Source organism: Coregonus clupeaformis, chromosome 35, assembly GCF_020615455.1.
Source record: "Coregonus clupeaformis isolate EN_2021a chromosome 35, ASM2061545v1, whole genome shotgun sequence".
NCBI lineage: Eukaryota > Metazoa > Chordata > Actinopteri > Salmoniformes > Salmonidae > Coregonus > Coregonus clupeaformis.
The window spans coordinates 1242164-1256465 of record NC_059226.1 but is presented as its reverse complement, the minus strand read 5'-3'; the positions used below and the strand labels follow the sequence as shown (position 1 = coordinate 1256465).

Below are 14302 nucleotides of genomic sequence, written 5' to 3'. Positions count from 1 at the left end.
ACCTTCTTGATCCAAACCAGTCAGCTTTCAAGACTGGTCATTCAACTGAGACTGCTCTTCTCTGTGTCATGGATGCTCTCCGCACTGCTAAAGCTAACTCTCTCTCCTCTGCTCTTATCCTTCTAGACCTATCCGCTGCCTTTGATACTGTGAACCATCAGATCCTCCTCTCCACCCTCTCCAAGTTGGGCATCTCCGGCGCTGCTCACTCTTGGATTGCGTCCTACCTGACAGGTCACTCCTACCAGGTGGCGTGGCGAGAATCTGTCTCTGCACCACGTGCTCTCACCACTGGTGTCCCCCAGGGCTCAGTTCTAGGCCCTCTCCTATTCTCTCTATACACCAAGTCACTTGGCTCTGTCATATCCTCACATGGTCTCTCCTATCATTGCTACGCAGATGACACACAAATAATTTTCTCCTTTCCCCCTTCTGATAACCAGGTGGTGAATCGCATCTCTGCATGTCTGGCAGACATATCAGTGTGGATGTCGGATCACCACCTCAAGCTGAACCTCGGCAAGACGGAGCTGCTCTTCCTCCTGGGGAAGGACTGCCCGCTCCATGATCTCGGTTGACAACTCCATTGTGTCCTCCTCCCAGAGTGCAAAGAACCTTGGCATGACCCTGGACAACACCCTGTCGTTCTCCGCTAACATCAAAGCGGTGACCCGATCCTGCAGGTTCATGCTCTACAACATTCGCAGAGTACGACCCTACCTTGCACAGAAAGCGGCACAGGTCCTAATCCAGGCACTTGTCATCTCCCGTCTGGATTACTGCAACTCGCTGTTGGCTGGGCTCCCTGCCTGTGCCATTAAACCCCTACAACTTATCCAGAACGCTGCAGCCCGTCTGGTGTTCAACCTTCCCATGTTCTCTCATGTCACCCCGCTCCTCCGCACACTCCACTGGCTTCCAAGTTGAGGCTCGCATCTACTACAAGACCATGGTGCTTGCCTATGGAGCTGTGAGGGGAACGGCACCTCCTTACCTTCAGGCTCTGATCAGACCCTACACCCAAACGAGGGCACTATGTTCATCCACCCCTGGCCTGCTAGCTCCCCTACCTCTACGGAAGCACAGTTCCCGCTCAGCCCAGTCAAAGCTATTCGCTGCTCTGGCACCCCAATGGTGGAACAAGCTCCCCCACAACGCCAGGACAGCGGAGTCACTGACCACCTTCCGGAGACACTTGAAACCCTACCTCTTTAAGGAATACCTGGAATAGTATAAAGTAATCCTTCTACCCCCCCCCCCCTCCCCCACCCCCCCATAATAAAACAAAAAAAGTGGTTGTCCCACTGGCTAACATAAGTTGAATGCACCAATTTGTAAGTCGCTCTGAATAAGAGCGTCTGCTAAATGATGTAAATGTAATATGTAAATGTCAAACCGGCCAAAGAAGGACATGACTAGAGCCAACTCAGAAATGGCCGCTCCAGAGCGGAGAAATGAGACACTAAGGAGGGAAAGGGCAGTCAAGGAGAAGACATTGGTTTCCGCGTTGACAGTACAGCTACATGATCTTCCTCATTCTGTAGAGACAGATTCTGATTTGATGGTGCTGCCATGGAATCATACACATTTCACCATACAAAACAGCTAGGCAACAGTATACTTATCTCAACAAAGTAAACATTAGAGAAACCATATGACTCAGTACACTCAGCCAGACTGAAAAAACAAGGGAGTCAAAAATCGAATCAAATCAAATTTTATTTGTCACATGCGCCGCCGAATACAACCTTACCGTGAAATGCTTACTTACAAGCCCTTAACCAACAAAGCAGTTTTAAGAAAAATAAGAGTTTTTACTAAATATTTACTAAATAAACTAAAGACAAAAAAATAATAATAAAAGAGCAACAATAAAATAACAATAATGAGGCTATATGTCACGGTTTCGGCCGAGGCTGCTCCTCCTCCTTGTTCGGGCAGGCTTCGGCGGTCGTCGTCCCCGGAGTACTAGCTGCCACCGTTCGATGTTTCATGTTTGTTTGGTTTTGTCTGTTTGTACACCTGTCCCTTGTTAGTGTTTGATTTTGTTTCCTATTTAGTTATCGTGTGTTGGGTCAGGTGTTATGTGTGATTGTTTTTTGTCAAGCTGTTGCTCTCGGGATTTACTCTCGTGTTTTGTTGTGTTTCGAGAGTCCGCACTGTGTGCGCTATCGTTGTTTTACGCACTGTGTTTATTTGTGCGTAATTTGTATTTTGCCTCCCGGTTGGGTTGGCTGTTCGCCTGTTTGGTGCTGCTTTCGTTGACTAAAGTCTGTTCACGAACGCCCGTGTTTCCTGCGCTTGATTTCCACACCGCATCTACACTCAGCTACTGACACTATGGAACCGGCGGTCAATGTGCGGGGGTACAGGTTAGTCAAGGTAATTGAGGTAATATGTACATGTACAGTGAGGGAAAAAAGTATTTCATCCCCTGCTGATTTTGTACGTTTGCCCACTGACATAGAAATTATCAGTCTATAATTTTAATGGTAGGTTTATTTGAACAGTGAGGGACAGGATAACAACAAAAAAATCCAGAAAACGCATGTAAAAAATGTTATAAATTGATTTGCATTTTAATGAGGGAAATAAACATTTGACCCCCTCTTAATCAGAAAGATTTCTGGCTCCCATGTGTCTTTTATACAGGTAACGAGCTGAGATTAGGAGCACACTCTTAAAGGGAGTCTTTCCGGGATGATTGCGTTGATGTGAGACATGACCAGCCTTTCAAAGCACTTCATGGCTACTGACGTGAATGCTACAGGGCGGTAGTCATTTAGGCAGGTTACCTTCGCTTTCTTGGGCACAGGGACTATGGTGGTCTGCTTGAAACATGTAGGTACTACAGACTCAGTCAGGGGTAGTGATTATACAGCAGAGATAGTTCAAGGCTGAGCTGATTAAGGATATTGGTGATGACTAGGACGGTGCAGATGCTACAGAGGACAGCTCTGAGAGGCCAGAAAGGCCCTGAACACATTGATGCTAAACAACACAGATTGCTGAAGGAGACACAAGTCTATATTTTTGCACCTTAAAGGGGAAGTTCAGTATTTACATCCCTCTAATTGCCAGGTGAACTGGTGAATTGCTGTGAATTTTACAGTCATCTAACCAATTGTACTATTATGTGTGTTTTTCTGCGTTATTTGTAATTTATTCTGTACATAATGTTTCTGCCATCGTCTCTTATAACCAAAAAGAGCTTCTGGATATCAGGACAGTGATTACTCACCTCGTATTGGACGAAGATTTTTTTTTTTCTTCAACAAGTCGGACGCGAAGGATATCCTACAGACACCCGACAAGGCCCAAATCCCTGTCATTCGCATGAGAAAGAGACTGAGATATCGTGGACGTAGGTCGGGGTGCCTTGTAAGGATCCGACTGCGAGCGAGTAAACTGCCTCTTCCATCATCCTATTAGCCAATCTTCAATCATTTGAAAATAAATTAGATGACCTAAGATTACGGTTATCCTACCAACGAGACATTAAAAACTGTAATATATTATGTTTCACCGAGTCGTGGCTGAACGACGACATGGACAACATACAGCTAGCGGGCTATACGCTACATCGGCAGGATAGAACGGCTGACTCCGGTAAGACAAGGGGTGGTGGTCTGCACAAAATCAAATACTAAGGAAGTCTCGAGGTTTTGCTCGCCTGAGGTAGAGTATCTTATGTAGACCACACTATTTACCAAGAGAGTTTTCATCTATATTTTTCATAGCTGTCTATTTACCACCACAAACCAATGCTGGTATTAACATTTACATTTACATTTTAGCCATTTAGCAGACGCTCTTATCCAGAGCGACTTACATTATCTTTTTTAAACTGGCCCCTGTGGGAATCGAACCCACAACCCTGGTGTTGCAAACGCCATGCTCTACCAACTGAGCTACATCCCTGCCGGCCATTCCCTCCCCTACCCTGGACGACGCTGGGCCAATTGTGCGCCGCCCCATGGGTCTCCCGGTCGCGGCCGGCTACGACAGAGCCTGGATTCAAACCAGGATCTCTAGTGGCACAGCTAGCACTGCGATGCAGTGCCTTAGACATTAAGATTGCACTGAATGAGCTGGGGCCGGGGACATTAATGCAGGGAAACTTAAATCAGTTCTACCTAATTTCTACCAGCATGTTGAATGTGCAACCAGAGGAAAAAAACTCTAGACCACCTTTACTCCACACACAGAGACGCATACAAAGCTCTCCCTCGCCCTCCATTTGGCAAATCTGACCATAACTCTATCCTCCTGATTCCTGCTTATAAGCAAAAACTAAAGCAGGAAGCACCAGTGACTTGGTTAATAAAAAAGTGGTCAGATGACGCAGATGCTAAGCTACAGGACTGTTTTTCTAGCACATACCTGAACATGTTCCGGGATTCTTCAGATAGCATTGAGGAGTACACCACATCAGTCACTGGCTTCATCAATAAGTGGATCGATGACGTCATCCCCACAGTGACCGTACGTACATACCCCAACCAGAAGCCATGGATTACAGGCAACATCCGCACTGAGCTAAAGGGTAGAGCTGCCGCTTTCAAGGAGCGGGACTCTAAACCGGACGCTTATAAGAAATCCCGCTATGCCCTCCGACGAACCATCAAACAGGCAAAGAGTCAGTACAGGACTAAGATTGAACCGTACTATACCGGCTCTGATGCTTGTCGGATGTGGCAGGGCTTGAAAACTATTACAGACTACAAAGGGAAGCACAGCCGCGAGCTACCCAGTGACACAAGACTTCCAGACGAGCTAAACCAATTCTATGCTCGCTTCGAGGCAAGCAACACTGAAGCATGCATGAGAGCACCAGCTGTTCCGGATGACTATGTGATCACGCTCTCCGTAGCCGATGTGAGTAAGACTTTTATGCAGGTCAACATTCACAAGGCCGCAGGGCCAGACGGATTACCAGGACGTGTACTCCGAGCATGTGCTGACCAACTGGCAAGTGTCTTCACTGACATTTTCAACATGTCCCTGACTGAGTCTGTAATACCAACATGTTTCAAGCAGACCACCATAGTCCCCGTGCCCAAGGACACTAAGATAACCTGCCTAAATGACTACCGACCCGTAGCACTGACGTCTGTAGCCATGAGGTGCTTTGAAAGGCTGGTCATGGCTCACATCAACACCATTATCCCAGAAACCCTAGACCCACTCCAATTTGCATACCGCCCCAACAGATCCACAGATGATGCAATCTCTATTGCACTCCACACTGCCCTTTCCCACCTGGACAAGAGGAACACCTACGTGAGAATGCTATTCATTGACTACAGCTCAGCATTCAACACCATAGTGCCCTCAAAGCTCATCACTAAGCTAAGGATTCTGGGACTTCCTGACGGGCCGCCCCCAGGTGGTAAGGGTAGGTAACAACACATCTGCCACACTGATCCTCAATACGGGGGCCCCTCAGGGGTGTGTGCTCAGTCCCCTCCTGTACTCCCTGTTCACCCATGACTGCATGGCCAGGCACGATTCCTACACCATCATTAAGTTTGCCGACGACACAACAATGGTAGGCCTGATCACCGACAACGATGAGACAGCCTATAGGGAGGAGGTCAGAGACCTGGCCGTGTGGTGCCAGGATAACAACCTCTCCCTCAATGTGACCAAGACAAAGGAGATGATTGTGGACTACAGGGAAAAAAAAGAGGACTGAGCACGCCCCCATTCTCATCGATGGGGCTGTAGTGGAACAGGTTGAGAGCTTCAAGTTCCTTGGTGTCCACATCACCAACGAACTATCATGGTCCAAATACACCAAGACAGTCGTGAAGAGGGCATGACAAAGCCTATTCCCCCTCAGGAGACTGAAAAGATTTGGCATGGGTCCTCAGATCCTCAAAAAATTATACAGCTGCACCATCGAGAGCATCCTGACTGGTTGCATCACCGCCTGGTATGGCAACTGCTCGGCCTCCGACCGCAAGGCACTACAGAGGGTAGTGCGTATGGCCCAGTACATCACTGGGGCCAAGCTTCCTGCCATCCAGGACGTCTATACCAGGCGGTGTCAGAGGAAGGTCCTCAAAATTGTCAAAGACTCCAGCCACCCTAGTCATAGACTGTTCTCTCTGCTACTGCACGGCAAGCGGTACCAGAGTGCCAAGTCTAGGTCCAAAAGACTTCTCAACAGCTTCTACCCCCAAGCCATAAGACTCCTGAACAGCTAATCATGGCTACCCGAACTAATTGCTCTGCTGCTACTCTGTTAATTATTTATGCATAGTCACTTTAACTCTATCCCGCACATTGACTCTGCACCGGTGCCCCCCTGTATATATAGCCTCCCTACTGTTATTTTATTTTACTTCTGCTCTTTTTTTCTCAACACTTCTTTGTTGTTGTTTTATTTAACTTTTTTTTTATAAAAAAATTAATGCATTGTTGGTTAAGGGCTGTAAGTAAGCATTTCACTGTAATGTCTACACCTGTTGAATTCGGCGCATGTGGCCAATAAAATTTGATTTGATTTGATTTGAATTGGTTTACAACTAGATGGCCTGACTCAAGTACCCAACTCTGCAACCAGGTACAAGGAGACCAACAGCAGATGCCCAGTACGATACTGGCGATGTTCAACTTGCTGTTCTGAACATAGTCCAATTTGTAAGTCGCTCTGGATAAGAGCGTCTGCTAAATGACGTAAATGTAATAGTCCCTGATCCCTGACCTGCTGAAACCAGAGAGCTGAGAGAGAGAGAGAGGGGGGGGGTATGGTGTGTGTGTGTGTGTGTGTGTGTGTGTGTGTGTGTGTGTGTGTGTGTGTGTGTGTGTGTGTGTGAGCGAGCGAGCGAGCGAGCGAGCGAGAGAGAGAGAGAGAGAGAGACAGACAGACAGACAGACAGACAGACAGACAGACAGACAGACAGACAGACAGACAGACAGACAGACAGACAGACAGACAGACAGAGAGAGAGAGAGAGAGAGAGAGAGAGAGAGAGAGAGAGAGAGAGAGAGAGAGAGAGAGAGAGAGAGAGAGAGAGAGAGAGAGAGAGAGAGAGAGAGAGAGAGAGAGAGAGAGAGAGAGAGAGAGAGAGAGAGAGAGAGAGAGAGAGAGAGAATGGGATAGAAGAGGGTAGGGTAAGGAGGATAGAAGAGAGGCCATTGCATACCAAAGACAGAAAATAATGCTGAGTATAGTGATTTGAACCAACCCTGAAAGTGCTCAATAAATCCACTCACCCAAGACAGCACAGATGTTGCAGACCTGGGAAAAGATACAGCTCTGTGGATCATAGGTGCTGCGATAGCATTATACTATAGGAGCACACTAAACATTACACTGCAGTGGGAAAATTGAGGAAATAGTTGAGGAAATAGTTTATGCATCTGTTAGGGAAAATACTGCACCTGTTTAACTGGTCTGTGGTGGTGCCGGTCCTGGATGCTGATTGATTAAGATTAAGATTACTTCATTCGCCAATTGAACACAATGTCCAACCAAAATGTAACTTCTGCTTTATCCCAACCCCTCCAAAACACACACATACATATACAGGTTGGAGCAGGGGGCTGCCACACTTGGCACCTATGGAACAGTTGTTGTGGGGGGGTAAGTGCCTTGCTCAAGTGCACAACGGCAGGTAATGGCATCTAGCATTGGATAGTAGCAACCCTCCAGTTTCCTGCTCACTTCCCACCAGACCCGGATTCAAACTGGCAACCCTCCGGTTGCTGACACGGCTCTCTAACCGCTAGGTTACCTGCCGCACTGCCGATTTAATATCTTTCCAGATGTAATTTATTTCATGATGACAAACGGCGAAAGCTTGTTCTAGCTGAGGTATCACTACTTGGTACACCACATCAAATAACAAGAGAAAAAATACAAGTATTGCCGCTGTACCGTTCCTCTCTATGCCCAGTCATACAATTCATAAACATAATCTCCACTTAAGTTGGAATGTATGTGTGGTAACATGATTTGTGTACTGTAGGTCTGCCTAACTCTGGAGTCGTTAAACCCTTTACAGTGTTGTAAAGACCAGTGTGACTCCTACCTGATGTAGGTGAATCTCTCTGTGAAATTAAAAGTCTCAGCGATACCTGGCAAGAACAAGAACTGTGTTAAATACTTCAATACTTCAGTGAAACTAAAACCTTTTTCAGAACACACTGTGGAGTTTGACACACGAACAAAATGTTTTGTTTCTCGCTCTCAGAAACGTACATTTTCTGTGTCTGTTACTTGCACCAATAGTACTTTTTTATTATAGACACCATTTCATTGGACATTAGCTTGAGATCTCAGTGACCACAGCAAACCAGCCGGTCAGATACTCGCACCGACCATACGCCCACAGTGCCAAACACCACCAAGCCGATCGGAAGCAGTGCACAGGACCACATTATGATCCACTTAGGTCACCTGGGATAGATGAAACTAGACACCCAGGTGTCATTAAATGATCCTCTTTGCTCTTCTGATGATTATCTAATCATATATAGACACAAGCTATGGACTAAATATGTAATATGTTCTCTACTCTGTTTTGGAACACAGAGATACAGTATAATGTACTTAAAATATATATTTGCCACTCAGTTCATATGATTCTGTACGTAAATGTGAAACACTCCATTTAATATGATATATTTAGGTTACATTATTAATTAGGTTATGTTAGGTTACATTATTAATGGAATAGCGCTCGTACAATACCATCCGAATTATTGGATGCATAGTATCATAAGTCTTACCCGGTCGTACAATAGCATACGAATTGGAGACCAGGTTGCTTGCTGCGCTGTAACATCAAATTAGAATTATAATAGAATTTACGTTGATGGTTAGTGAAACTAACGACAAAGGTTAGGAGAACTAAACCGACAAAGGTTAGGTGAATGTATGTAGCAGGTTAGTTTTCAAGATATGTAACTTTCAAAATACAGAAATCATCCCCGTATGATGCATTTTGTATGATGCAAAATGCATCGTACGGGGATGATTTCTTTAATTTGAAAGTTACATATCTGATTGCTGACAAGCAAAAAATGGTTGGACTATGTCTACAATGAACTAATGAAACAAATACCAAAAGATAATTTTGGGGTGGAGTTTTCCTTAAAGTTCTGAATAAGGGTTATGGGATGGTTTAGCTAAAATGCAACAGTTGTCCCCTACTCAACTCGAACACACAACCTTTGGATCGCTAGATGGTCGTGGATTACACACTCCACCCGACTGACCGACTGACCGACTGACTGACCAACCAATCTCCCTCCTTTTTTTTTGTCTTAGTAGGTATCATACATCTTGGAGGTGCTAAGAAATACATAAAGTGTGTTTCATATGGCTCTGAGGCCAGGCTGACTTACATGGCCTGATGGTGCCACCATGTGGTAGAATGAACTAACTACAGTATAGCACCTCTCTCACCCTCACCATACCGATTCCTGTAACAGTGAAAGCAATACCATGAGACAACCTACAGAGAAAGGAAAAACATAGCAACCACCACTGCTGTAGTCAAAAGATGAACAAAGATCAGAAAAATCTATATTTCCCATAAACTCAACAGAAGCCAAACAAAAAGAGGTGTAGCTAAGGAAATGCCGCATCAAAAAGAGTAGTATTTTTTTAAATAAAAAAGAGTAGCATTTTATTCAACAATAGGTTTAAAATACGTACACTTATGTAGAGCTTCATCAGTCAGAGCTTCATCAGTCAGAGCTTGAACGTTCAATTATTATATCATTATTACATTACTGTTCTGTTGGCTGTACTATTGTTTATTACGATCCCACCACTGTTGATGCTCTGGGTCTTGCTGAGGTCTTGGTTCTGCACGGTGAGCTGGTGACAGTCGATGTGACAGAACTCCGATGCAAAGACGCCAAATAGGACAAAGAAGCACATGACCAGAGTCCACTCAGAAATGGATGCCATTGAGTGGTAGCCAGTATCAAAGAGTAGACATATGGCCACTGAGGAGGAAAGGGGAGTCAAGGAGCACAACCCGAACAGGTGACCTTAATGTCTAAAATATTGTCGTTTTTAGGGAGGACATACAGTGAGGGGAAAAGGTATTTGATCCCCTGCTGATTTTGTACGTTTGCCCACTGACAAAGACATGATCAGTCTATAATTTTAATGGTGGTTTATTTGAACAGTGAGAGACAGAATATCAACAACAAAAATCCAGAAAAATGCATGTCAAAAATGTTATAAATTGATTTGCATATTAATGAGGGAAATAAGTATTTGACCCCCTCTCAATCAGAAAGATTTCTGGCTCCCAGGTGTCTTTTATACAGGTAACGAGCTGAGATTAGGAGCACAATCTTAAAGGGAGTGCTCCTAATCTCAGTTTATTACCTGTATAAAAGACACCTGTCAACAGAAGCAATCAATCAATCAGATTCCAAACTCTCCACCATGGCCAAGACCAAAGAGCTCTCCAAGGATGTCAGGGACAAGATTGTAGACCTACACAAGGCTGGAATGGGCTACAAGACCATCGCCAAGCAGCTTGGTGAGAAGGTGACAACAGTTGGTGCGATTATTCGCAAATGGAAGAAACACAAAATAACTGTCAATCTCCCTCGGCCTGGGGCTCCATGCAAGATCTCACCTCGTGGAGTTGCAATGATCATGAGAACGGTGAGGAATCAGCCCAGAACTACACGGGAGGATCTTGTCAATGATCTCAAGGCAGCTGGGACCATAGTCACCAAGAAAACAATTGGTAACACACTACGCCGTGAAGGACTGAAATCATGCAGCGCCCGCAAGGTCCCCCTGCTCAAGAAAGCATATATACAGGCCCGTCTGAAGTTTATCAATGAACATCTGAATGATTCAGAGGAGAACTGGGTGAAAGTGTTGTGGTCAGATGAGACCAAAATCGAGCTCTTTGGCATCAACTCAACTCGCCGTGTTTGGAGGAGGAGGAATGCTGCCTATGACCCCAAGAACACCATACCCACCGTCAAACATGGAGGTGGAAACATTATGCTTTGGGGGTGTTTTTCTGCTAAGGGGACAGGACAACTTCAACGCATCAAAGGGACGATGGACGGGGCCATGTACCGTCAAATCTTGGGTGAGAACCTCCTTCCCTCAGCCAGGGCATTGAAAATGGGTCGTGGATGGGTATTCCAGCATGACAATGACCCAAAACACACGGCCAAGGCAACAAAGGAGTGACTCAAGAAGAAGCACATTAAGGTTCTGGAGTGGCCTAGCCAGTCTCCAGACCTTAATCCCATAGAAAATCTGTGGAGGGAGCTGAAGGTTCGAGTTGCCAAACATCAGCCTTGAAACCTTAATGACTTGGAGAAGATCTGCTAAGAGGAGTGGGACAAAATCCCTCTTGAGATGTGTGCAAACCTGGTGGCCAACTACAAGAAACGTCTGACCTCTGTGATTGCCAACAAGGGTTTTGCCACCAAGTACTAAGTCATGTTTTGCAGAGGGGTCAAATACTTATTTCCCTCATTAAAATGCAAATACATTTATAACATTTTTGACATGCATTTTTCTGGATTTTGTTGTTGTTATTCTGCTTCGGAGTAAGTAATCTGCAGCATCTATTCACCTAGAGCCTACCTCTTTGTTTCTGTTGAAAGGGGAGAATATGTCCTCAATGTTTTGACTGCAGCAGTGATGGATGCTATGATTCGTCCCTCTGTTGGTTGTCACATGGTATTGCTTTCACTGTTACAGGAATATCTGTGTGAAGGTGCTGTGGGGGTGCTGTACTGCACTTAGTCAATTCTAGCACAAGGTGGCAACATCAAGCCTATACTCACTTCAACATACAATGATTAACCTTTGTTTTGTTTGACTATTCTTGGGACACTCTGTTACCAGGCTATATGTGCCTCTGACAGTTTCCTGTCTAAGGCTCTGAGGAAGGCTCTGAGGAAGGTGTCTGACATGTCTGAATGTAAGCCGGTTTGTTTGTCCCGTAAATAAACCTCAAAGATCATTGCAGACATCTGTGTTCCTTTTTCTTTTTCTGGGATATTCACCATGTGAAGTGTCCTGGGCTAAAATGTTTTTATGGATTCCTGAGTTCCTCAGTTGAGGACCTTTGTCCCTTTTTATTTAAATTGGGTTAAAGTGTATCTGGGTGTCTCAGTTGTCTCGTTTCATCTTTCTCAGGTGACCTAAGGAAACAATAATGTGGCTCTGGGCGCTGCTTCCAATCTGCTTGGCGGTGTTTGGCACTGTGGGAATATGGGTGGTGTGAGTATCTAACAGACTGGTCTGCTCTCCAGCTACTTGTCTGGATAGAATAACAGTGTGGTCTTATGCTACGGTACAATGAGATGGTGTTGATGATAAGAAAGTTATTATCAGTGCAAACAACAAACAGAACATGTATGTCATGAGAGCAAGAAAAATATCACTGAAGTATTGATATACTAACGACAGTTCTTCCCAGGTTTGGTATCGCTGTTTCAAATGTGTTAATATCACAGCGAGATTCCCCTACATCAGGTAAGAGTGACGCTGGTCTTTACAACACTGTAAAGGGTTTACCCTGAATTTCACTGGGTATTTGGACTATGTCAATAGAGGCACTACCACAGACCAGTTAAAGTGGTATAACCACTAACAAAACGGGAAATGTTAATGAGCCCACAACACCACAATACCATGCACCATAGGTGGCTTTTTGTTTTGAAGTCAATATTTCATTACCAAGTCATTTCCAGCATGTAAAGAATTAAAATGTGAATATGTCTTCCAGTGAATGTGGCACCTATGATCCACAGAGCCGTATCTTTTCCCAGGTCTGCAACATCTGTGCTGTCGTGAGTAAGTGAATTTATTCAGCACTTACAGGTTGGTTCATACGACTTTCTTATTCTTGTCTTTCGTATGGAAACTCAACCTTCTTCCCCCTTCTATCCTCCCCACTCCACCCTCCTCGACACCCCCTCCCGCTCCTCTCTCTCTCTCTCTCTCTCTCTCTCTCTCTCTCTCTCTCTCTCTCTCTCTCTCTCTCTCTCTCTCTTTCTCTCCCTCTCTCTCTCTCCCTCTCCCTCTCCCTCTCCCTCTCCCTATCTCTGTCAGTCCTGTGGATCGTGGCGATCTGCTTTCAGCAGGTCAGGGACTATGGTCAGAACAGCAAGGTGAACATCGCCAGCATCGTACTGGGCTTCATCTCGTCTCTGGGCATCTCCATCCTCGGAAGCTTCCGGGTATTGCTTTACGATTACAATAGGATACTATAACTATCCTAGCATGTTCCCATAAAAAGATGACATATTGATATACCCTGATATATTTTTGAGAATATCCTGCCTCGCTCTTTCCCTCTCACCACCATTCCTCTCTCCATCCATCTCTTTCAGCAATCTGTGTTATTTGGCATCCATGTGTTCGGGGCTTTTCTGGCCTTCTTTGTGGGCCTACTTCTGGTTGCAGGTGTGGCTCACCTATAAAGTCCAGCCCTCTATAGACCGTCGCTGGGTGGGGCCTTTCAGAGCTGCCCTCTGTAGCATCTGCACCATCTTGGTCATCACAAGTATCCTTTAACATCAGATCTATCAGCTGAGAGAAATCAGAAAGAGGGGAGAGCACAAGGGGAGTGCTCGACGATCCAAGATCAATACAGCTGAATGGGGATCCAGGATCAACACAGTTTAATGATGATCTAGGATCAACACAACTAAATGACAATCCAGCTAATTGTAAATGATAAAAAAACAATAATCCAAAATCATGCTTCTTTACCTGAATATACAGTGAAAACATCGCACATAAAAAATAATATCATAAACTGTACAGTGAGGGAAAAAAGTATTTGATCCCCTGCTGATTTTGTACGTTTGCCCACTGACAAAGACATGATCAGTCTATAATTTTAATGGTAGGTTTATTTGAACAGTGAGCAAATCTTGACCTGTATTTTCTGCAATAACGTTCAGGGGTGACTGCGACATCATGTAGCATGCTGTCTTTCTAATGCAGTGTGAAACAGTCAATCTTCACCTTCAGCTCGATAGCCTGGCTAAATGGACTGACAAAACAGAGCCTGAAGAAACTGCAGCGTTCTCCTTGGCAGGCAGCCAATCTGTCTGTGCTGATGTAACGGCGGAGGACCGGGTGTCTATTCAGGAGGGTGCAACGTTAAAGGACGTTCAGACAGAAATGTGTTATGTAGTGTCACAATCCGGGCTAGAACTCCGGTCTCAAATGTGTAAAGCTGGGGGTACTACCCCTAAGCCACAGAGGAGATGTTGTAGGACCCAAATGAAACACCCCAGGCCATACTCCAGGTAAGTAGATTTAATGTTCCAAAAC

The 14302-nt window shown here is 45.1% G+C and overlaps 1 pseudogene; it reads left to right on the top strand.

Moving 5' to 3' along the window:
* Nucleotides 1-12170: 12170 nt before the first annotated feature.
* On the top strand, nucleotides 12171-13786 carry LOC121550229 (annotated as a pseudogene).
* Nucleotides 13787-14302: the final 516 nt, after the last annotated feature.